This window comes from Triturus cristatus, chromosome 4_2 (assembly GCF_964204655.1).
Source record: "Triturus cristatus chromosome 4_2, aTriCri1.1, whole genome shotgun sequence".
Lineage (NCBI taxonomy): Eukaryota > Metazoa > Chordata > Amphibia > Caudata > Salamandridae > Triturus > Triturus cristatus.
Window position 1 is genome coordinate 939572240 of NC_140586.1, and position 23741 is coordinate 939595980.

Consider the following 23741-nt stretch of genomic DNA (forward strand, 5'->3'; position numbering starts at 1 on the left):
TGCACGCGCCAGTAGGCTCTCTGATTGTTTGACAAGGTCCACCAATCACAGTGCTTATTTGGTAGTTGCCAACCAATCGGAGAGCCGACTGGGGCGTGTAGGCAGCGTGAGCAAGACATGCCTCTGTCTTATGGGCGTGTTTTAAAAACGAGAAAAGAAGCGAAAAAACACGCCCCCGAATCGCAAAGAGACGGGGCTTGTTTGGAGCGACGAACCTCTTCACCAATGGCTGACCAGCATTTCAGAGGCCAGCCAATGGAGAAGAGGGGCGGGTTAAAGCCCCACTACTCCAAGTCATTAAATCTCGCGAGCGAGACTGCGCAAGCGCAGCCTTCGCTAGCCGAGACCTAAAAATGGGGCAGTACCTGTGGTTGCCAAAGTAAGAAGAATTCAGTTAAATGAACAGGCTGGCGTACAGAAGGAAATTGATAAATTGGTAAATGCAGGTATAATTGTACCGGTTGAAGCCACTGAATGGTTGGCTCCGTTAGTCGTAGCCAAGAAGGCCAGTGGTGAGCTTCGCCTATGCATTGACTTACGAGCATTGAATAAAGAAGTCATAGTTGATAGGTTTCCGTTACCCAACATAGATGAGATAGTTAGTACATTGGGTGGTACAAAGTACTTTTCTACTCTAGACTTGGAATCAGCTTATCACCAGGTTGAATTAGATGACTCTTCTCAAGATCTAACTGCCTTCGTAACTCCCATGGGTACTTTTAAATTTTGTAGAATGCCATTTGGTCTTATCTAAGCGGCTAATGTGTTTCAGCGTATAATGTCTCACATTCTCAAAGGTCTTACTGGGGTAAAATGTTATCAAGATGATCTTTAGATTTTTGGTAACACTTTTCATGAGCACAATGTTCGTGTGTTAGCTGTACTGCAACGTCTAAGAAAGCTGGACTCACTCTTAGAAAAGACAAATGCAAATTTGGGTTGGAAGAAGTAAATTATCTTGGCCATTGCATAACTGGGCATGGTGTTTTCCCTAAGAAGGAATTGGTGAATTCTATCATGAACATTTCCGAACCAGTCAACAAAGAAGAACTTCGATCTTTTCTTGGCATGGTAGAGTTCTACAGTAAGTTTATCCCAGACTATGCTGGTAAAACCCACAATTTGAGGAAACTTACTGTAAAGAATGCGATGTTTCTGTGGTCAAGTGAGTGTGAGAATGAGTTCAGTTCAATCAAGGAGGAACTAAGTAAAGCTCCTGCTCTTCATGCATTTGTTCCTAGTGATCCTACTTTCATTATGACGGATGCTAGTGAAAAAGGGTTGGGTGCTGTGCTGGTTCAGAAAAAAAATGGTCTGGGTTGTCTGATTGCCTGTGCCTCAAGGTGTCTCAGCGGGTCTGAAAGGAATTATTCAGTTACAGAGAAGTTGTCTCTGCCCATATTTTGGGCCTTAAGGAAGTTTAAAAATTTGGTTTGGTGAATGAAGGTTAATGTTTTGTCTCACCATAAGCCGTTAAAGGAGGTGTTTTCTACGAAAGACCTTGACTCCATTTCATCTAGAATAAAGAAATGGATTATTTCTCTTCAAGAATTTAATTTTGATGTGGATTATATTCCAGGTGTTATCAATAAATCGGCAGACTGTCTTTCTAGGTTGGTTGATCTCAGTGGGAACATTGAGGATGATGTTGTTTCTGACAGTGAGGTTGTTAATGTATGTGAGATCACTGACGGTACTGTCACTCAGGATGATTGGAAAGTGGAAATCAACAAGGACGAAGAGATTAGAAGAGTAATTGAGATGTTGGGAGAGAGTAAGCGTTTGGAGAAACCATGGAGCTTGGTTTCTGATGAACTATCAGTGGTTGATGGCATGCTTACTAGGGGCACAAAATTGGTTCCGCCGTTGGGTATAAGAAAGAGGTTACTCAACTTTGCCCATGTTGGCCATCTTGGAATTGTCCGGACCAAAGAATTGTTGAAATTGCAGTTTTGGTGGCCTGGCATGGATATGGAGATTGAGAGGTTGGTTCGGGAATGTGCTGAATGTTTTGTTAGCGACAAGATCTTGAAGACAAAACAAACCCCCATGGTGTGCAGGAAGTTACCTGATCATCCTTGGGATGAGATTTCAATTGACATTATTGGTCCATTACATGGTGTGTGTGATACTCCATACTTGATGGTGGTTTTGGACCTTTACTCCAGGTGGATAGAAGTATGTGCTGCTAGAGATGTTTCCACTGTATGTGTTATTAGATTCTTACAAGACATCTTTAAGAGAGAGAGCTTTCCTAACAGCATTCTTTCTGATAATGGACCACAATTTACTTCGAATGAGTTTAAAAATTTCCTTGACAAATGTGGTATACGTCATAAAAAGTGTGCGATTTATCATCCTGAAACGAATGATGCAATTGAAAGGGTCAACAAAACTCTTAAAGAAAGTATTCAACTGGCGAGAGCCAGTGGTTTGAATTGGAAGGAATCACTTCAAATCAGAATCTCGGCTTACCATGTGTCTCCCCATTCAACCACTGGAAGATCTCCCTTTGAACTCTTTAAAGGGAGAATCCCCAATACTTTGTTATGTCCCGGTTGGATGCAATTGAACAAGAATTTTGTTAATAATCAAATAGGAAATTGGAGGCACAGAGAGATAGAGAAACAGTCCTTGAGGAAATCTTATGTTGATGAAAAGAAGTGCGCTCAGTTCCAAGTGGTAAAAGTTGGAGATTTGGTTAAAATAAAAGCTCCTGTAGGGTGCCAACCTTGGTCAAAATATACCAATGTAAGACCTGTAATTAAGTATTCAAAATGCTGTTAAGACAGGTGATGGGAGAATTCGGAACAAGAGCCGTATTGTGGTTGTAAATCCCATTGCTTCATCTGATCAGGCGGGTAGCAACAGACTAACTCATGTTCCAAGTTATCTAATTCCTCATCTTCTTTCTCTGACCCGCCTAGTGTCTCGGGTGGTGTTAGAGAAAGAAGTCAAAGGGTACGCAGACTTCCTGTGTACATGAAGGATTATGTTTGGTTGAAAGTCAGTTAAGGTAGGATGTTATGTTCATTCTGGTCATATGTTGCATGGCGTGTTTATGCAACGATGTTTTGGTGTTTCTGATTTTATATGTTTTTTTATCTCTCGCTATGTAATTGTTTGTAATTTGCTATTTTCTATTGTTCAGGGGGAAGATGTGTGATAGTGCGCATCTTCCTTCCTTCCATGTATGTATTATCTAGAATTGGAAGTTAGAATGATGTGCTGATTCTATTGGAGAATTAGAAGGGCGCGGAGAAGGGGATTCTAAGGGAGTGAGTTGGGAGACGACTGTTGGTGGTTGAGGTGTAAATAAACCTACCTTCTCAACGTACTTTGTTGTTCCTGGTTATTCAACTCCTGGAGAACACCACAACCGGTACCCAACATCTCCTGACACGAGGGTTATGATCAGAGCCTGATCCAAAATGGCGGCCGCATAATCGAGTGCCTGAGAGAAGTAGCGCATACCTACAATCTACACACCATGCTGCCTGCTATCTCGGCAATAGCACCCTGAGGGCTGATAGTCTTATAACCACACAACAGAACTGTTTCCTGAAGGCCTTTGAGGCCCCTTGCCCACCCATTGACCACTCACTGACAGTACCTGCTGAGGGCTGTATAAAAAATAAAGGATACGGGCACAACAGCCATTAAAATAGTGCGCCACAGTCAAACCACTGAGGGCACCTGTACCGCTGAGGTCCCACACACTACCTACACCGCCTCGGCATTGCCTCCACTGTAACCCTCCAAGTACCATTTGCGATGGTGCGGTAAGTAGGGCACGCATCAGACAGTTCCTGGAGGTTTGCCCACGGGTCACTAGATCTACTGGATTTACACGTGCCAAAACGCTTGCGCATCACAAGCACACTCTTAGAACCTCTGCGAGCCCTCGCACCTGCATCACTGGCAGCAAAGGAGAGAGGAAGAGTGCATCAGACCTCTATGAGCGGACCATTGATTAAACTGCCCTACTCTGTGAATCTAATGTGGAATATCGCCAACAGTCCCTGAACGCAGGCTTCCTCTTCGGAACCATGGGATATCGGTGGTATATCGGACAATGGACATGATTCTAAAGAAATTAGCTGACCGTGCGAAATCGCCATAACAAAATACTGATGCTATGCAGCTAGAACTCACCGCCATCCGGGCGGACATGAATGTAATGAAGTCCAAGATTACCGACGCAGGACAAAGAATAAGCGACGTTGAGGATGTGTCAACCCAAAGAAGCAAAGAAGTAAAACACCTCTGAGAAATCGCAAGCGACCTTAAAAGACACGCAGCTGAGACCGAAACAGAAAGGGGAACATACGTATCTTCGGTATTCCGGAGGGCTCAGAGGATGCTGCGGGTTCATGTGTGGCATTCTTGGAAAACTGGATACCCATGGTCACTGGAATAAAATTCCAACATGGCTTAGAAATGGACAGGGCGCATAGGATTCCAACATTCAATGCCTCAAACAGAAAAGGAAATCGCCCAATAATATGTAAACCGTTACGCTACCAACACACGGAAGCTATCCTAACCTTCGCCAGGAAAAATCACCAAGTATCTTGGGAAGGCCATCGAATCAACTTTACACAAGACTACTCCAAGGCAACCGTAGACACTAGGAAGGGATTCCTTATGCTGAGAGACAAACTGAGAGACAAGAACATCCAATTCTCATTTGAAGACCCATCCAAATTCAAGATCTTTGAAAACGGCAAATCATACTTCTTTACTAACCCCAAAGACCAAATGAAGCATCTAGAAGCAGCTCCAACACAGGAAATGGACCTATCCACAGGGATCTCAAACAAACGGAAGCCTTGATATCCTTTGTCTGTATGAGACCGTTCCATCTCTCTCCTCAATGTCTTTGTACTTGTGCTTGTACAAATCCTTAAATGCAGTACCTAGATGCAGAATACTACTAATCTGACGTATTCTCAGTTGCAGTTATATAACAGGTTTTACACAAGGTTACATGTAAAGTTAAATTTTGCAACACCATCTCTTGGGTAACAGTCACTTGAATTAGGTGGACAATAGCGTAGTCCGTTATTGTGATACCACATGCTATATCACAGGTATTTTTGCTGGATAGCAAGATAGTAAGATAGATAATTTGACTATATTTACCATGTGCGGTTGTACTATTCAGGGGGTTCAAACTTAGTCATATGCTCCATTACTACAGAGGTACGGACTTGGCGCCTTTTCAATCTAATTTCTAAGATGAAACTAGACCAAGCTGAAAACCCCAGTTCAACACCCAGCTCAGTACCCTCCTAGGTGTCGGCAGACGGATCTGCCGTCGCAGCTCCTGTTTTGAATTTTTTCAGGGGGAGGGTGGGGTGGGGTGAGGCTGGACAGAGGGTTACAATATTTGTGGTTGTTCTCTTTTTGTTGTATATTAGTTTTACATATTTTTTAGATTGTGTTGCTTCAGCAGATTTGCTCTACTCCCGATACGTGTTTAGTGACAGGGCCATTATGAATAATAAACTAAAACACTCTTACCAGTTAAACCTCAACAGTATCCTAAGGAACCATTATGCAGGCTTCGAGGGCAGTTCTATACATCCACTCACTAGACTACTCAGACTGATTGTTTCATTTAACAATAATGAGTTTGTCTGATGTCGCAAGCTAAATTTATTGCAGAGGACCTGAATATTGTCTCCCTGAATGTAAAGGGACTGAACCATCCTGTTAAACGTAGGAAAATATTTGATTACTTGGGAAAAACCAAAGGGGACATTATACTCCTTCAGGAAACGAAACTATCGGCGGAAGATACAGGTTTCATTAAACACAACTGGATATCCCAAATCTCTTGCTCGCCTGCAGACCACAATAAAATCCAACATTACCACTGTCTGACACACACATGATAACGAAGGGAGGATGTTAATAACACAATTGAAAAAAAGAGATGACTCAATACATGTCCTCAACGTATATGGCCCTAACTCCGATGAGCCCGAATTCTGGGAAAGGGTCTCAAACTACAATAGGGAGCTTTCCCCAAGAGGACCTCATCATAGTAGGCGGTGACTTTAACCTACCTTTAGACCCCCTTGTAGACCGTCAGTCAAAATGTAGATACCAGCCCACACGTTCACATGATGTGCTCCATAAACTTTGCTCAAAGTTCAATCTGAAGGATTCATGGCGCCTTCAACACCCGGACACAAGGGACTATATATTCGACTCAGCCCCACACAATTCCTACACTAGGATTGACTACATTTTAATTTCCGGTGCATTTACACACCTCATAGACCAAACGGATATAGCCCCTAAACTAGTCTCAGACCATTCCTGCATTAACACCAAACTAGCAGGTACCCATTCCATAATCCCTCCGAAAAATGGCGGTTTAATGACGAGGTTCTCTTTAACCCAGCCGACAAAGAAGCGATTGTTAAAGCAATTCAGGACTACATCAAACACAATGATCTGCCAGACATAGACATCTTCACATTGTGGGACGCACTAAAGGCGACTATAATGGGGATACTCATTGGTATCAATGCAAAAATAAATAAAAACCTAAATTTAGAACTAGATGCACTCGAAAAAGAAATTAAACTCCTAGAGTCCTCACATGCCGAGGCGATTGATAACAAAGATATCTTAGATCAACTGGTTAAGAAAAAATATCAATACAACAACATAGTAAGCAAGAGAGCGGGAGTGTGGATCAACAAATTCAAGGCACTCAAACTTTGTGAGGGAAATTGAGCGGGCAAGTTACTAGCCTCTTACTTCAAACATAACAGAGACAGTTCACTATCTCCTCGATAAAGGATTCCTATAATAATATCCAAACTAAACAAAAAGAGATCCTGTGAGCCTTCCAATACTTCTATGAGAATCTATATAAAAGTAATAAGTCATTAAATTCAGAATAATGCACCAGATACTTAGAATCGCTGAACCTACCGAGATTATCAGAAACAGACAATGCAACGCTAGGGAAACCCATCTCTGACAAAGAACTAACTAACTCCATTAAATCCCTTAAAAGTAATAAAGCATTCAATGGTTCCCTTCAACCTATATTATTAAAAGTATTCAATGCCATAGCCAGAGAGGGACGTACTACGAAATCAATGAGGGAAGCCAACATTATAGTCATATCGAAGGAAGGGAAAGACCCGGTCTTGCCAAAAAGTTACAGGCCAATCTCATTGATCAACATAGACTGCAAATTATATGCTAAGATACTAGCCACGAGGCTGAACGAGGTGCTCCCTAAACTAATTAGCAATTCCCAGGTTGGCTTCCTCAAATATCGAATGTCTAATGACAATACGCGGCTGCTATGCCACATACTTGAGCAAGCAAAGTTAAAACCTGACCCAACCATAGCCATCACCCTGTACGCAGAAAAAGTGTTTGACAGGGTATCATGGTCATTCGTGAGACACTGCATGGAGTCCTTCAATCTAGGTAATGCATATATTAACATGGTAATGGCTATGTACACAGACCCTACAGCCCGTATAGCGATCAACGGAACCATATCAGATGCCTTCACACTGGAGCACGGAACAAGACAGGGGTGCCCTCTCTCCCCTGCCCTGTTTCTCCTGGCACTGGAGCCACTAATACAAGATATTAAGCGTAACCAAGACATTAAGGGAGTAAAATTCTGTAAGTCTCAGGTAAAATTAGCCGCATATGCGGATGATATCCTCATAGTCACAGAGGATCCGTGCTCTTCCATTAAGGCCCTGATGAGTACAATAGAAATGTACTCATCCCACTCAGGTTACAAGTTAAACCGAGACAAATCCGAAGTTAAACCCTTGAACATCCACTGCACCCGAGAGGTATTAGGTGACTCAGGCCTGACATGGCAACCGGGATTTATCAAATATCTCGGAATGTAATTCGGTAGCGATATTTTAGAGTCACTACAACAGAATGAATCTAGCACCCTCGGGAAAATAAAAGGCCTCCTCGAAGCATGGTCCCCAAGGTTCATTACATGGTGGGGCAGAATTGAGTCCATCAAGATGATGATCACGCCATTAGTAAACTACCTAATCACCATGCTCCCCTTAATATTATCTGAGGATTTCCAACGCAACTTAGACACCCTAATATCAAACTTCTTATGGCAAGGTAAAAGAGCTATAATAGGCCTGAAAAAACTCAGATTGAATAAATCTATAGGGGGGGGTCAACCTAGCGGACTTCAAAATTTATCAAACAGCATTCCTAGCTAAACAAGGATGATATTGGCTCGTGCCTCCAGAGGAGTACACCCCAGTCTGGCTTACAATTGAAAAAATACTACTCAATAACCTTGCCCCAGTAGCCCTCCTCACCTCAAATTTTACCAAAGTCACATGTTCGAAACCCATTTTTAAAAACACAAAGTCTGCACTATTAAAAGTGGATAAAAAACTGGTAACCAGCATCCGCCGATCCAATCTCGAATTCCTTTGGGATAACCATAATATACTCCTGCTTCTCCCACATTTTTTTGTAGGTAGTCAAATAATATTCTTACTATGTATTTGTGTCCCTAATTTTCATTATTTTATAGAGATGGGTGAGCCAATCAAGGCCGCCTGACTTTAGCTCAGCTCAGAGTTTACTTGGATATTCAGCCCAAAGCAAGCCAAGAGATTTGTCTGCATCAGGAAGTCTTTTTTAGGGGTGACTGACATATATTAAAAATCGTGTTTGACTTTACCACACATGGTGAAAGGCAGAGTCGAGATCAAGCAGTTTACACTCTTCTGCAGTCTGCAATGGCAGGCCTCTTGTTAGTAATTTACTTGGGCTACTCAGGGTGGCCTAAATAGTGCTTCAGTCCCTTGTGACCCCTTTAACACCCTTACCCTGGGTACCATTGATACCATGTACTAGGGACTTATAAGGGGGTTAAAGTCCTTGCCAATTGGGGATGCCAATTCACATATAGCAATTTCAGCCTGCTCCAGTCCACTTTCAGAGTCCTAACCAACAGCATCTGGAGCAAAAGGTGTGGGGGTGACCTTCCAAAAAGGGTTCTTTCCTCCAGATGATGATGGAGGCAGTCGTGGGGCCTGCGCCGAGTGAGCCCTCTCTAGATTAAAGCACGGGGATGTCTCTCCCCGGCTTGTTGTCCTTCTATGCCCTTTGGCAGTTCCACCAGCCACAGATTATTTCTGCATGATCGGCCTTCTGCATCTTCCATGCAGTGTTCGAGGAGTGTCGTCGGCTCATTCAGTCTTTTATGCTCTTGTAGTGGCGCCTGCCACATCTTTCAGGGAGGAAATGCACCCCTCTGCCTCCATAGCTCGTGAGGATAAGTTGCGCAAGTATTGACAGAGGAGCGAGACCCCTACCCCATACATTTTGTCTGTCAACTCTTTGTGGTTGTCGTTGATCACTTGGAGTACTGCTGCTGGGGAAACTGTCTCTTCCTGTGACAGTAGGGGAGGCCCTGTGCTCCTCCCTCTGCCGACCCACCACGTGCCACTGGTTTGGTGTATTTATCTATTTGTCCCTGGCCCCCTGCAGCCTTCTCCTTCACCATGTTGGCAATCCAATTCCCAGCATGAGTATTTTCTGCCTTGGGCTTTCACACATCCTTGGTCTCTGCCCCAGGGCAATTTGTTGCCACTGTTGCAGTGCAGGGCCAGATCAATCCCACTCCCCTACTTCTCACCTCTGTGTCTGTCAGCAAGGAGTAGGCCGTCGTTATCCAGGGTCATCGTCTGTTTGGTCCTCTTCCCTTTGAGACTCCCACAGTAGATCAGAATTGGTGTGAGGGCAAGACCGCCTCGCATATAGAGGAGGCAATAAATGAGAGAGGTGCCTATCTAACCCTTGCGGCCCCAACGGAAGTGTCAGTGGGTGACTGCCACCCTAACGGTCCACTGGGGTCTTGGCAGGTATTCTCAGCCCCTTCTCCTCTCTCAGGGGAGCCAGCAGCAGTGGGGGAGATAGCTGAGTTCAATCCTTCTGTCCCCAGCCGCCACAGGGGGAGTCGCCATGGTATGACTGCTCCTCCTCAATGTCTGTTCAATGGCTTCTGACCATGTTTGCGGCCCCCTTCTCCACTCATGGTGGGTCCAGCAGCAGGACACAGTGATTGGTGGCAGGTAGCCAGCCACCAGCAAGGGCTGATCCCTCTCCAGAGGGGCAGGATGCTGAAGGATATTCATGGCTGGCGCAAAGCCCGTTTGGATTGCAGCCACCAGGAAAAGGATCTTCAATTAGTGTAGTGTATAGACCACTGATAAGCTTACTATATTTGCCCCATTTGTCTTAGTAGGAGTTAGTAGTGGTGTCCGAGATGATATTTGATTGACTTCAGAGGTCTTCAGGTCACATTTGAACTGCTGGGAATGCTGGAATTTGGAGAGGTCGAATTGCTCCCTGAGAGTTTAAAAGGTTTTGAGGGCCCCCTCAGGAAGGACCTAGCTGCTACATCTGGATCGCCTGGTGTGTGACGATCTATTCCTCCTCAGAGGAGTCATCGTCCAACAGCAGAAGTAATCACCTGTATCATCTATATGGGAACAGTTTTGAAGAATCAAATCCCATTCCTGTGTGTGGTCTGGACTCCCCAGCCCCTTCTGTTCTTCATCTTTTAGTATTGTTCCCTTGCATGTGGCCCATTTGATTAGTTAATTTCCCCACTCTTGGAGTGTGGGTACCCTGAGAAGTTCCAAAAGAGGCTTATCTCGCATTGTGCAAGAGCCAGGGCTATATCTGCCAGTCCTGGAGAAATCATATTGGCTTTAGAATTAGGAAATACGCCTAGGAGGCAAGCCGCTGGAGAATTTGACAATTTTATGCCCTGTTGCGGCATTAATGTAACTTGTCTCTGTTTCCCAACTTTTGGTCCAGTTCATGTTGGACTTGGAAAACGCTGCAAAGTCTGATATGGTGGACATCCGTGATGGCAGTGAACGTTCTGGAGAGGCTAAACTGAGGAGTTTGTTGTCCGTTTACAGCATCATTTCCAGGTTGCCGGCTTTGGTTTCAGTTCCCCCAATGTCTACTGAACAGTATAGGGTGAGTGTGAGGGGCTCTGGGGCTATCAGGAAGAATATGGGTGTAAGGGGACATCCCGTCCTCATGCCATGTCCAATGAGCTTCTTTCTCTTCCTTTTGCTCTTCTCCACTTCGTTTCTTGTTTGCCATCTGTTTCTTCTCATCCAAGTGCGCACTTCCCATTATGTGTTGTATCATGCTCAGAATGTAGATTTTCCTAAGTGTAAAGATTCAGAAAGTCTTGTGTATTATGCATTTCATCCCTTGCTTTATCAGCATCCAAGTTAAACACAGTTACAAAATGACTGCACTTCCCAGAGCCCATTGGAATGCATCACTATGGAAAACTGACCCTGGTGCACCGCCATGACACACTAGATCTCTTAGTTAATCCTCCCGTGCATGTAGGGAGTCCTCTTCTCTGATAATAGGCATTAAAAACAAGATGCATAGGCTTTTCTGTGTTCAGTTTCTATGGGCTCTAAATTGTGGTGTTTTTTTCAGTGTTTTACAAACGTTAAAATGTTTTTGCTCTGTAAAGTTTCTCAGGGCCTGTGTTTATCCAAAGAATGTTGAGTTTTTTTCCTTCTCTTGCTTGTCCCTATTGCCATTCTAATATCCATCTATTTTCTCCTAACTCTCTTTTTTGAATTTGCTCTTTCAGGTAATGTTTCAGTGTTTTGCTCACCTCCAAACCTGTCTCATTTTCCATTGATCATATTCCAGCAGTCTACTCCCAGGATGTGCAGGATGGAGGTATGTTTGCATCTCATTATCTTCTAAATATTTTATTGCAGCTGGTGAAAGTTTTTTTATTTTTTATTCTATTAAAACACCAACAAGAGGAAACTCATTGAGGGATACAGGTTGCAGGGAGCATCAATGACATAATAAATGTGACATATGTAGAACACATCATGGTTGGGCAGCATTGCCATTTACAGTTTCAGAGCAAGATCTACTAAGGTAAAGGGTGATCACAAGGCGAGGAGGACGGTGAGGACTACGAAACATGCCAATCCTAATAGCAGGCAGTGCATCAATAAAACTATAAATTATAAGGAAGTAGGTGTAAGGGGAAGGCTGCAGGGATCACATAATGGTAGGTCAACATGATGTCTTTTTTTTTTTTAAAGATTCTTTTTATTAACAAAAAACAAATGCTTCATAAAACATTACAGTATGCATAGAACGAGTTTGGCGTATAGAAATACAAAATAAAAAATATTACTACAGTTCAATCCTCCCTCTAACCCTCCCCACCATTCGTCTAGCATAAGGCACAATCAGTTAAGAGTAATATTGAGCATATCTGCGACCTGTTAGGAACCTGGGATTGTCCGGTTCTGTAACCCACCCAGGCCCCCCATATCTTTTCCTATTTGCGTGGGGACCCCTTGGTCTGATATACTGCCTGCTCAGCCCGTTGGCACCAGTCTAAATAATTTTCCCAGGATTCCACCGTTGGAACTGAACTGGAGCCCCATGCCCGGGCAATGTTGTGTTTCACCACCACCCCCGCTAGGGCAAGCCACGTCGTAGCCCATTCGGGCCATACTCCTGTCACCTCCACGATATGCCATCTCCCATCAAGTGGGACCTGCTCCCCCACTACCAATGTCATCACTCTGGCCACACCAGAAAGCCTGAATTCTGGGGCATGCCCAAAATATATGGAAAAAAATACCTGTCTCACCACAGCCCCTAATACACATAATACACTGTTTTGAGGTGCTGTGGCCATATGATACTGTACAGTCCTCGATGCATAAGACCTGTGGAGTATGCTAAATCTTGCTTGTACCCCTCTCTCTCTGGGGGTCTGTAGTCATCATCCTCAAGGAGACCCACGTCTGATTCCCATGCTGCCCGCAGGGGCCCCATACAGTCAAGTGTGTTATTTAGTAGTTTTCTGTTGATGAGGGACATTGCCTTGTCAATCATTGGATCAAGGAGGAGCCTGCCTTCGAATGGCATATACTTCGGGATGGATTCCCCTTCTTTCAGGTGGCAGTGAAGTGCATGTCGCAACTGTAAGTATTCGGAAGTGTTCGGTCTTACCCATTCAAAACTCTGTCTAAAGATCGTCAAATGTTATAATTTTCCCTTTTATCAAAACGTCCCCAAGGAGATCAATGCCTATATTACTCCACCTATGGAAACCCCTCAGATGCCTCACCTCTCTTAGAAAGTTGACCTCCCACAGTGGCGTTTGTTCAGTAAGTCTGGCCACTCAACCTATCATTTTGGTCGCCTTCTGCCACACCGTAACAAATGTCTGAGTATGTGTCGGGAGAGACGGGGTACCCCTCATCCCCCTGAAAAGAGCGGCCAAATAGCTGCCTGCTCCCATCGCTAAGCGGTCAACCCGGTAGGCAGGTTCCTCAGTCGGCGAGAAGACCCACCTGTTAATATTAACAAGCTGAGCTGCCCAGTAATATTTACGGACGTCTAGTACCGCCGGTTCAAGTGTGAGCGCAAAAAGGACCGGAGAGAGTTGGCAGCCCTGTTGCGTAACCCTGTGCAGACTCTGTAAACTGTTTCATTAACCCTGACTCGCGCCAGCGGGGTTGCATGAAGCAGTTCAATCCAGCTGCGGAAGCCCGGGCCAAATCCAAGTTTGCCAATTACTGCAAACAAGTATGGCCACTCGATACTATTGAAAGTCATATGGTCATCTAATGATAGGGTGTGCCGCCTGTTCGTCTGGTCGCTGCCACACCATATACATTACCCCGTTTAAACGACGAAGATTCAGTTTGGTGTTTCTATGAGGCATGAATCTGGACTGGTCTGGATGAATCAACAACTGTATCACAGGAGATAGCCTGTTTGCGAGCGCTTTAGCCAAAACCTTAGTTTCAAAGTTAAGGAGTGAAATAGGTTGATAGGAGCTACAGCAATCATGCAGTTTGCCTTTCTTAGGGATTACGACAATAGCAACCATCCTCAGGACAGGTGGCAGTTGACCTTCCACCTTCGACTCTTGGAACATACGAAGCATATAGGGTGCAAGACGTCCTGCCACGCACTTGTACAGTTCTGCTGGGAAACCTTTTGGGCCGGCTGCTTTACCAGACTGAAGGTCCCGTATGGCCCCCTCGATTTCTTCTATAGAGAAGTCTGCATCTATTGCCTCGCGGTCCTCTACACTGAGCACTGGTAAAACTATATCCTGTAGAAATTCCGTGCAATCGTCCACACCCCTATCCGTCGGAGTCTGATACATCCCTTCATAATAATGGGCGAATGCCTCAGCTATCGCTGCGCCTGTCCCTTTCACCGTACCGTTCGAGTTCCATATCTCAGAAACCCATTTACTACATCTATCCCTTTTCTCCAACCATGCAGTGAGTTTATTTGCCTTATTGCCTAGGTCATATATGCGTCTTTGCGTCGCTATAGCGTGCATGCGGGCTGTATTTTCTTCTAGGTCTCTGAGCTCCTTTTGTTTGATTCTAAGTGTGTGTGAACGTCCATTAGTGCCCCCCAGCTCAGTTCCTACCACCGATTCAAGAGCCGTAATGTCCTGTTCCAGACTGTCTCATTGCGCCCTCTTTTCTTTGCGTCTAGCCCCAGTAGTCGCTTGCACAAAGTCCCTGGCCACCGCCTTATAAGCCTCCCACAGTATACAGTCGGACTGCAGAGAACTCAGGTTTTCCGTGAAGTATTGCTCAGTACGTTCCTCGAATTGTTCCCTAAACTCCTGATCTTTAAGTAAATATGGGTCTAAGCGTGGCGGTAAAGTCCAATCCCTAACCGGGCCCTGCAGAAACACCTCAACCGAGGAATGGTCAGATATTCCCCAAGCCCTGTGACAGCTCGCTCGAAAGAGTCCAACACATATGGTATTTGTGAAGATGTAATCCAAACGAGACCCGCTTCCATGCGCCGCAGAAATATGTGTATTGTTTAGTAGTGGGATTATGTAACCTCCACAGATCCACCAGCCCCAGCGCAGTTGTGAAATCTGTTAATGGCCGCAGCCCCCCAGCCTTAGAGAAGCTTGCATCCCGGTCTAATTCAGGCATCATCTTCTCATTCATGTCCCCTCCTAGAATGAGAATACCCACTGGCATGTCCAGTAGTAATTTGCTGAGGTCTGGGAAGGTCACCTCTTGCATTCTCAGAGAGATGTACACTGAGCATACATTAAGGTTATGTCCCTCCCACATTCCAGACAGTGCAATATATCGTCCCAAAGGGTCAAACCATGTGCCAGATACTACTAGGGGCACCGAATTCTTGAGCAGTATCGCCGTCCCCCTGGAACCAGTTGTGAACCCAGCAATGTGTTACAAGCATAAACGCTAGGTAATTGTGTCCCTTCTGGTGCGTCTCCTGCAGGAGCACCATATTCGGGGAGTGTAGATGGAGATACTGCAGCACCATGGTCCTCTTAATTTTGTCCCCCAGACCATTGACATTCCATGATAACACTTTTAGTTTCTGAGTATGTTGTGAGGCCATCCGCTAAGAGCATTTAGCAAAAATCCACCTACCTTCAGTCCTCCCCCATTCTGCCTCCCCCACCTCCTATGCATCAACATAGATCTCTCTATCCTAAGACCCAGGTCACTTCGGATGATAGTGATATTCTGAAGCATACAAAACAAAACTATATAGAACAAAACCCCCAGAACTACACTCCCCCTCCCTGCCACCCTGCTTTGTAGTCCAAAAACTACCCACATCCCAAACTAGCAGAGCGCCTGTTGCCCAAAAAACACTCATAAAGTGAAGGGGCTGCCTGGGGTCGCCACCCTGAATCCCCGCAAGGCCGCTGCCTAGCCCAAGTCCTAATAAGTTCAGTTGCAAAACATTACCACAGTTCACGGAGCCACCCCATGTGGAGTGCAAAGACCCATTTACTTAACATAGCTTAATACGTTACGTGGTTCAGCTGCAAGTTTCCAGACCCCAAGTCTGTTGCATGGATATCATTTTCCAAGAGTCTCCGAGGCCTCTAGGCTCAGCGATCGTGACCAGCGAGATTGTTGCTCTCATCGATCCAGCCCCTCGGGTCCACTGGAAGATCCGGATAGATGATCCCGGGTGTCTCTCCAGCCGTCTTCTCTACGCTGACTATTCCGCTGTGATCGCCCCTCGTCCAACCATGCTTGCACATCCTATGGGGCTGTGAAAAACCAGGACCTACCATTGTGAAAGTCTTTGAGTTTCGCCGGAAAGAACATCATGTACTTTATGCCCCTCTCCCTTAGGGCACGCTTCACTCCATCAAAGGTACGGTGCTCCTGCTGCATCTTCAAAGTAAAGTCTGTGAAAAATCTAACGGTTGTATTCTCATAAGCGAGGTCACCATGGAGCCTTCAGGATAGCATCCCGGTCCCTATAATTCAGGATACTTGCAATGATTGTCCTGGGGGGAGCCCCCGGTTTCGACAGAGGAACCGGGGCTCTGTGGGTCCGTTCCACAGTAAAGAAGGTAGAAAGTCATTTGGGTTTGAGATGATTCAATATTGGGTCCTCCAAAAAAAGGTCCATGCTAGGGCCTTCTGCCACCTCTGGGACCCCAACCACCCGGATGTTGTTCTTCTGGGCCCTACCTTCCTGGTCCTCCAGCCTCTGGGCCACCAGTCTGTGTTGATGAACCAATTGCTGAACCCGCTCTTCCAACTTGTGTGTGGTAGACTGTAGTTATGTTATGTTTGTCGCCGCCACTGTGACCCTCTCCGAAGTCTTAGTCATATCAGAACGAATCAAGTTCATTTCAATTGAAACTTTATCCATATTTTTTCCAGCGTCGTTTCAAGAACTTGAATGGCCGCCATTATAGAGCTTAAAGATGGTTCTGATGGATCCTCCTGGCCCCCAATAGCCCCTTCCTCCTTGGGTGATTGTTTCGGGACCGTATATGTATCCAGTTTGTTGGATTGCCCCTTTAGGCTTCATCCTGCACCTGGCGGGGCCACAGTAATGACGGTAAATGATAAACACCCAGTGGACACTCAATTTTCATTGTAGCACAGCCATAGGCACTCCAGCAGGGTATCACATCTACAGTAGCTGCCCACTCAGGTGTTAATAGGCGCCCAAACCGAGCGCCGGTGGAGTTCGGGAGGCTGGGTCCCCTGCCTCCCCTCTGGTCAGCGACACTCTAGAAAACAGGGGTTTTATGTGGCCCAACGTAGCCCATCTGCCACCAGATCAGGAACTGCATCGCGCTCAGGCAGCCTTTATCAGGTGTTGTCGGCGCGATCCCTTTTCAGTCCCAGGGAATTGTACACTGGTGGGCCCGCAACCACTGCAAATCCAGCTTTCTTGGGCGGCCCCGGAGTGCCCCGATGGAGTAGCTGAGAGAAAGGGCACCCAGTCCTTGATTGCAAATTAACATATCAATAGGAATCACCGCGCAGCTGGCCACAGTCCACCACGGCTGGAACCACAGTCAAAAGTGGAGAGACAGGAGGCCCACCGGCAGCGCCCCACTCACCATCTCCCACATGGCCCTCGCTTCACACTTTCTCCAGCAGCAGGAGTTTAACGACCCACAAGAGGGGGGGGCACATTCTCCCCTCCCCACCCATTCAGGCCTGATTCCACAAAGTTCACCAGCTCAGATCGGTTGGCCTCCATTCCGCTGTCTCCTGAAGCCACCCAGCACCATTAAACACCCCGGGGGTGGGGGAGGCAACGCTGAGCAGGATCCCTCGTTGCTGCGTAGGCCCAGGGTGTGGCAGATCAATGATGCATAGTCAGCGCCTGGCTTACCCAGCCACGGGCGCAGGAAGAGGGCCAGCACCCGCGCGGCCCTCAGGAGCGAAAATATGCACTATCCATGTGGGGGGGTCCACAGCCAGCCCACCCACTCAGGGCCAAAGCAACGGGCCGCAGGGAGCGGCCCGCAGCCACACCAGCAAAGCCATTCTCCCCCGACACAGCCCGGCTCCTCAGATCCTGCTGGGCGGGCCTGGCGGCGTGGCTCAGGATCTCGAGGGCCAGGCGTGGGCACCCCCAGGCCATACACTGCAGCTTCACAGTCTCACGGTCCAGGATGGTCCGACGTCCGGAGGCGGCCCACACGCGCACCACCCAGCCGCTCCGGAGGCCTTCTCGTTAGTCAGACGCACCAACGCGCCATCATCTTGCTGCGTCTATACAGGGCGTAGCTCCTCGTTTCCGACACCAAACAAGAGCGCTTGGTGTCCCGCGTCACCACCAACTGTTGCGGTACTGCAAACCCAGGATTAAATGCAGATATCGCGGGCCATTAGCGCCGCCCTGGCGGAACTCTCACTTTACGCGGCCATCTTTGCTGACTCCAGGAGGCAACGCCCCCTCATCAACATGATGTCTAATCCATGCTATCTGCCGGCGCGGCTCCTGGCCTCACCGTACACAGGGGAACAGAGATCGCATGAACAGGAGGATATATGTCTATGTCTATGTGGGGATACTTGTAGAGCACACTGTTACTCCAAAGAGTGTCCTGGCGCTGAAGCTGAAACGGTAGTAGCATGGAAGGAAAAAAGCTTAAGGGCAAGAGAAAAGCCATGTTTTCATTTCTTTCCAGAGCAAGGGAGTGGATTTAATGTATCTCAGATGAAGAGGCATTTTGTTCCAGTGGAAGGGCCCCAGAAAAGAGAAAGACTTGCCTCATGGCCTGGACTTTTTACAAGAGGGGACATTGGCCAACAACAGATCCGCGGAGCGAAGATTTCCACGAGGAGTGTAGACGGAAATCCTACGTTTAAGGTAACCTGGTCCTTCCCCGTAAAGGGGTTTCTGTGTGACGAGCAAAGTTATGAAAATTATTATTTTCCTTACAGGGAGCCAGTGCAGGCTCCTCGGAAGGTGGGACACATGCGCATTTCGAGGGAGCTCAAAGATGGTACGGGCTGCTGCATTCTGGACAAGCCGAAGCCTGTCCATCAAAAAGCTAGGCATGCCAAGATAAAGTCCATTCCCATAATCCAGCCTAGATATAATCAGAGCTTGAATCACCTGTTATCTGGCAGCTTAGGCCAGAAAGAAGAACATTTCCATAGAGCAAAACAGGTGCCTACTAATGCATTCATTTGAGCGCGAAATAGCAACTGGTTGTCCAATTTAAACCCCAGATTTTTCATCACCAGGCTGTTCGCTGAGGGGACAGGAGCGTCCACTGGCCAGAACATCTGGAAAGGAGTCTCCGCCGCTTTACCAAAAAAGAGAGTATCTCTGTCTTACCAGCATTACATTTCAGCTGGTTAGAGTGAAGGAAGTGGCTCTTAGGGTCCACCCGGGTTACTGAGAACCACCTACTGTGCCTTCACAAGTAATGAAGAGTCGGTCAGACAGTAGAGAATACAAACAGGCGTTTATTAGCAATACTCTGCAGAGGAGTCCAATCTGACCTTCACCCTAAGATGTCTGCCGAGGGACTGGCCCCCCAAGAGCCTGCAACAGGTAATCATTCCTCCAGGAACCCCCAACCACGCCCACAATGGAAAGTTACCGACTTAGGCCGAACGCAAACAAAGGAATCACAGAAGGATGAGCTACCACCTGCTAGATGGGTACACACTATCACTGATTCAAGGTTGCCGTGCCGGGTCTCAGCGTCTCCTATCGTGGGAGCAGAGCTACACACATGGATCGGTATGCGAGGGCGGAATGGCCTCCTCAATAGTAAGTCAGAAAGCAACCTTGACTAGAAGAGAACATGATAACTAAATACAGTCTTTGGCTGAGGCAAGCAAAATGAATAACTGGGCCTAGTTCAAACATAGCCTAATAGGGATTGCGAAATACAAAATGGAGTCACACTCGCTAACTGGAGCATTCGCATTGCAAGGATAACTCAGTGTGTTGCATAACGTAAATACACAAGGGATGTCATTTAGCCACACACTGCTAACCTACTATGGCACGAAATAAGTATATGATAAGAATGGGGTTTTTCAAACCTAACAAGAGGCCAGCCAACTGAAGACAGCTGAGAGGCAAGAACTGATTAACATACCCAGACAAGGCTCGCTAGTCTTCCATGTAAACAACAGCTGTGTGTCTTCTACATAGGACACGATTTTGTCCCCCAGTGAATTGGCCACCTCGACTAAAGGAGTGAGGTAAATATTAAACCGGGTCGGGCTCAGAGCCGAACCCTGTGGGACCCCCACCTTCAGTGAGCGCGAGGAAGCTGAGAAAGGGTGGCACCAGACCTCCTGCCCCCTCCCCTCTAGAAAAGATGCCAGCCATTTCCAAGTCAAACCCCTGATGACCATCGCATGAAGCCGGGTCAGGAGCATCTGATGCGACACCGTATCGAAGGCTGCCAACAGATCTAACAAGATCAGCAAAGCCTTCTCGTCTGCCTCCTGACTCCGCCGGATAGAGTCCACCACTTCTAACAGAGCTGTTTCCGCGCTGTGGTTAGGGCGAAAGCCCGACTGGCTGGGGTGAAGTAGGCCGTTCTTTTCCAGAAAGGACGATAGCTGCGATACATCATACTTGGGTACAATTGTACAGAAGTTATGCATTCATGAGGTCCCAGACATAGTTCCTTCATGGTGGTCAAATGTCGTGCTTGGCTTCTATGTTAAGGATATACATATCCCAGTTACCCCCCATTCACTCTTCCCCACTCCTCTAGTGAGTAGCATGTGTAGTGTGTTGGCCTATGCTTGTGCACAGTGCAGGAGCGTATGCAGCCACCTCTTAGTGTCTGGCACAGAAGCGGCTTTCCAAAACATTTGTATTTGGCGCTTGAAAAGTACGTATGCAAGGTCTATGAACCGGTGTAAGTGTTTGCCCCTGTTGCTTTAGGGCGAAGGCCTAGCAGGCAGGATTCAGGAGTAGGTGACCGTGTATGGTCTGCGAATTCCGCTATGGTGGCTGCAACCTCGAGCCATGACACCTGTAGTGGTGGGCACTCCCACACCATATATTATAAGCCGGCATCAGCCAGTTTACAGAGCGGGCACTCTGGTGTTGAATCAGGAAACATGCGCTGGATACGGTGGGGGGAGAGATAACTGGAATGTGAGTGGTTAATTTGTGTGAATTGGAATCGAGGGTTCAAGTAACCCTTCGCTAACATGTTTTAGCGCCCGCATGCATGACTTGAGTGGTTGCGGGAGCACACCGTTCCATCTAGCCAATGCAGTCCCGGTGTGCAGCTGGTGAAAGGTTAATGGTCGGCATTTAACACACCTTCCTGTTGCCCTGTTCTTCAAACAATCATTAAAGATTGTCTGAAGTGGGGTGCTCAGTGCTGTGCTATTGCAAGCCAGCGTCCTACTACCCAGTTCTTTATCTCAAAATACTTCTGAGCTATAAATGTTTTATTTCTGTCTGATCTGGGCTGCACCCGCTCTACCTGTCCTAGAGGAGAAGCTGCTGAGGAATCGGCACACATGCTGCTAGTTTCAGACTCTTCGGTCACAATTCAGTAACAATCCACTATCCAGCTGCCTCCCCTATCACTTGTTGACTCTGTCCCTGCCTTGGACCCGATAGGGAGCTCTGTTGTTTTTTGGTTAGGTTCGTGCTGTACAAATACCACATGCATAGCACCTTTTTCAAACGAAGAACACTTTGGTGCCATTAAGCTGCGCTGCTGTAGGAAAGAGCAGCTGAGACAGTAAAGACCCTTGTGGCCAGCAGCAAGCTTTGTATCATATGTTGGTGGGTTTCACACCGATAATTAATTTTATTTTACATTGTTGAGCTGTGACTATGGCATTTTGTGTGTATTTGAAAAGCAGTGCTAAGCATGTGGGCCTTTGTAAAAGCTGTGTAGGGACTGTGTACTTGCGGGCATGTGTGAGAGTCGCAGAAGGCACTTTATCCTTGTGTGATGTGCAGTGTGCGCTGTTCTGGTGCATTCTCCATCTTATGTAAACAATGAGCGCACCTCAGTAGTGTTCCATTAAATGTGGCCACGGTGGTTGGTACAGGTGATGTTGCAAAGCGTGAGTAGGAGTAGAGACCTATGGAAAGTCATGGGAAATACATGGTTGGAAAATCTTGTTCACAGGCTTTGGGCTGGAAAAGGAATGTTGACAGCAGGGCTATACAAGTGAGGTGCAGGCGAATAAATGTAAGAACAGGTCCTACCTTTATGGATGAAAGCGTGGAGGGCAGCCGAGGTGTAGGAGGCATAGACAGAACCATTTGACTTAAGAGATGTTTTTAAGAGATTGTTTCGGTGCTGGGCATGGTTCAGGAGTAAAAGGATGCTAACAGGCTTTCGGGCACCATCCGTGCACTCGCTGCACAGACGCACGACAGCTTTTAACTCGTAGGCAGCCAGGCTGGTGTGCTATCTCAAGCACTAATGTTAGAGGTGGGACAACTAAACAACAGACTAGCCCAGCTTCAAAACTGGCATACTAAAAATAGCTAAAAAACATTTGAGAAAAGTAAAACCACAAAGTAAATAAAATCAATAAACTGCTGCTCTACAGGATAATTTCTTTATTTAAAGTTTTACATAGCGCGAACATGAATCGAGAGGGTATCAGAGTGCTTTACAAATTATCAGGGTGAGAGAAAGAGGCAAGGCCGACAATAATAAACAATAATAACAATCATAGTAACAATACAGGAAGTAGCAGTATCCAAGCAGGGGGAACAACTCCTATTAGTCTAAAATGGCGCTACATAAACGATTAGGGTGAGAGAAACTAGTGGTGTCTGGCAAGTATACCGATTGGCGTGGCAGGTAAAATAAATACAAAACATTAGTACATGAAGTACATTTTTGAAAAAACAACTGCTTGCACAGACAGGTCCTCCTCGCTCCGGTCCTCTTCTTTTCCACCGTCACATCCAGGCCCCAGCTAACCTATCCAGGCACTGCACTCAGCATGAGAAAAGCTCCAGGATTGGAGGGAGCGGTTTGTCTTGGGGCTCCCGAGGACAGTAAAGGCATGTGCAGGCTCTCTACCCATCTGTCTAAGATGGCTGAGTTGAGTGGTTTATAGTGCGTATTTTAGGCTGCCCATCGGAAGACGGCCGGCGAGAGAGACATGGGCATTATGAACTAGGGCACAGGCAGCCCACCACTGCTGCCAATCAGCAGGCCCGCCCCTTCCTGAGTTAGGACGGATTGACAAAAAATTAAATGGTAATGAATTATCTTCATTATCATTTTATTTTTAGTTTCTGGAGCTTTTCTGGGGGCATTTAAGTGGGACGATGCGCCTTCCCTCCAATGGAGGAGCTGCCCGCGGAGACACTGGTAAGACAGGCAATAATAAACAATAATAACCATCGCAACAACAGTATCAAGAGAGCTAAAGCAAGAATTTGTTCATCAGTAGCACTTTCACTTATTTTGTGAAAGATGCAGGTGAAGAGATAACTCGGATTTCAGTCTGTAGGGAATTCCAGATTCTCGGGGCAATGCCTGAGAAGGCTCAATTGTAAGTTTTGTTCTTGAATTTCTGCGGTTTTAACAGTAAAGACGTGGTACTTCTTGAAGTTCTAGAGCCAAGTTCTAGAGCCACCTGGCAGCTCCAGGTTTTGTGCAGTGTACCTTGGGTGTTGGAGTGTATGGCTTTGTGTGAAATGAATTCTTGACTCGTAAGGGAACGTTTAGTGATTTCAAATAAGGTGTGATGTGGTTATTGCATTTAGATTCAGTAATAAACCTTGCAGCTTAGTTAAGGGAGGCCCAAAGGGGGGACAACTTTGATCTAGGAAGGCTGCAAAGGGTTACATTTCCATAGTCCAGCCTGGAAATCACTAGGGCTTGAGCAACTGACTTGAAGTCATCGAGG

At 46.5% G+C, this 23741-nt stretch overlaps 1 pseudogene across 1 annotated transcript in view; it reads left to right on the forward strand.

The window, feature by feature from the left end:
* LOC146838990 (uncharacterized) overlaps positions 1 to 23741 on the forward strand; it is a 204432-nt pseudogene that overhangs the window by 169774 nt on the left and 10917 nt on the right. Inside the window, exon 3 of the transcript XR_014960738.1 lies at positions 11678 to 11769. The product of XR_014960738.1 is annotated as an uncharacterized LOC146838990 (transcript). The remainder of the gene's footprint in view (positions 1 to 11677; positions 11770 to 23741) is intronic.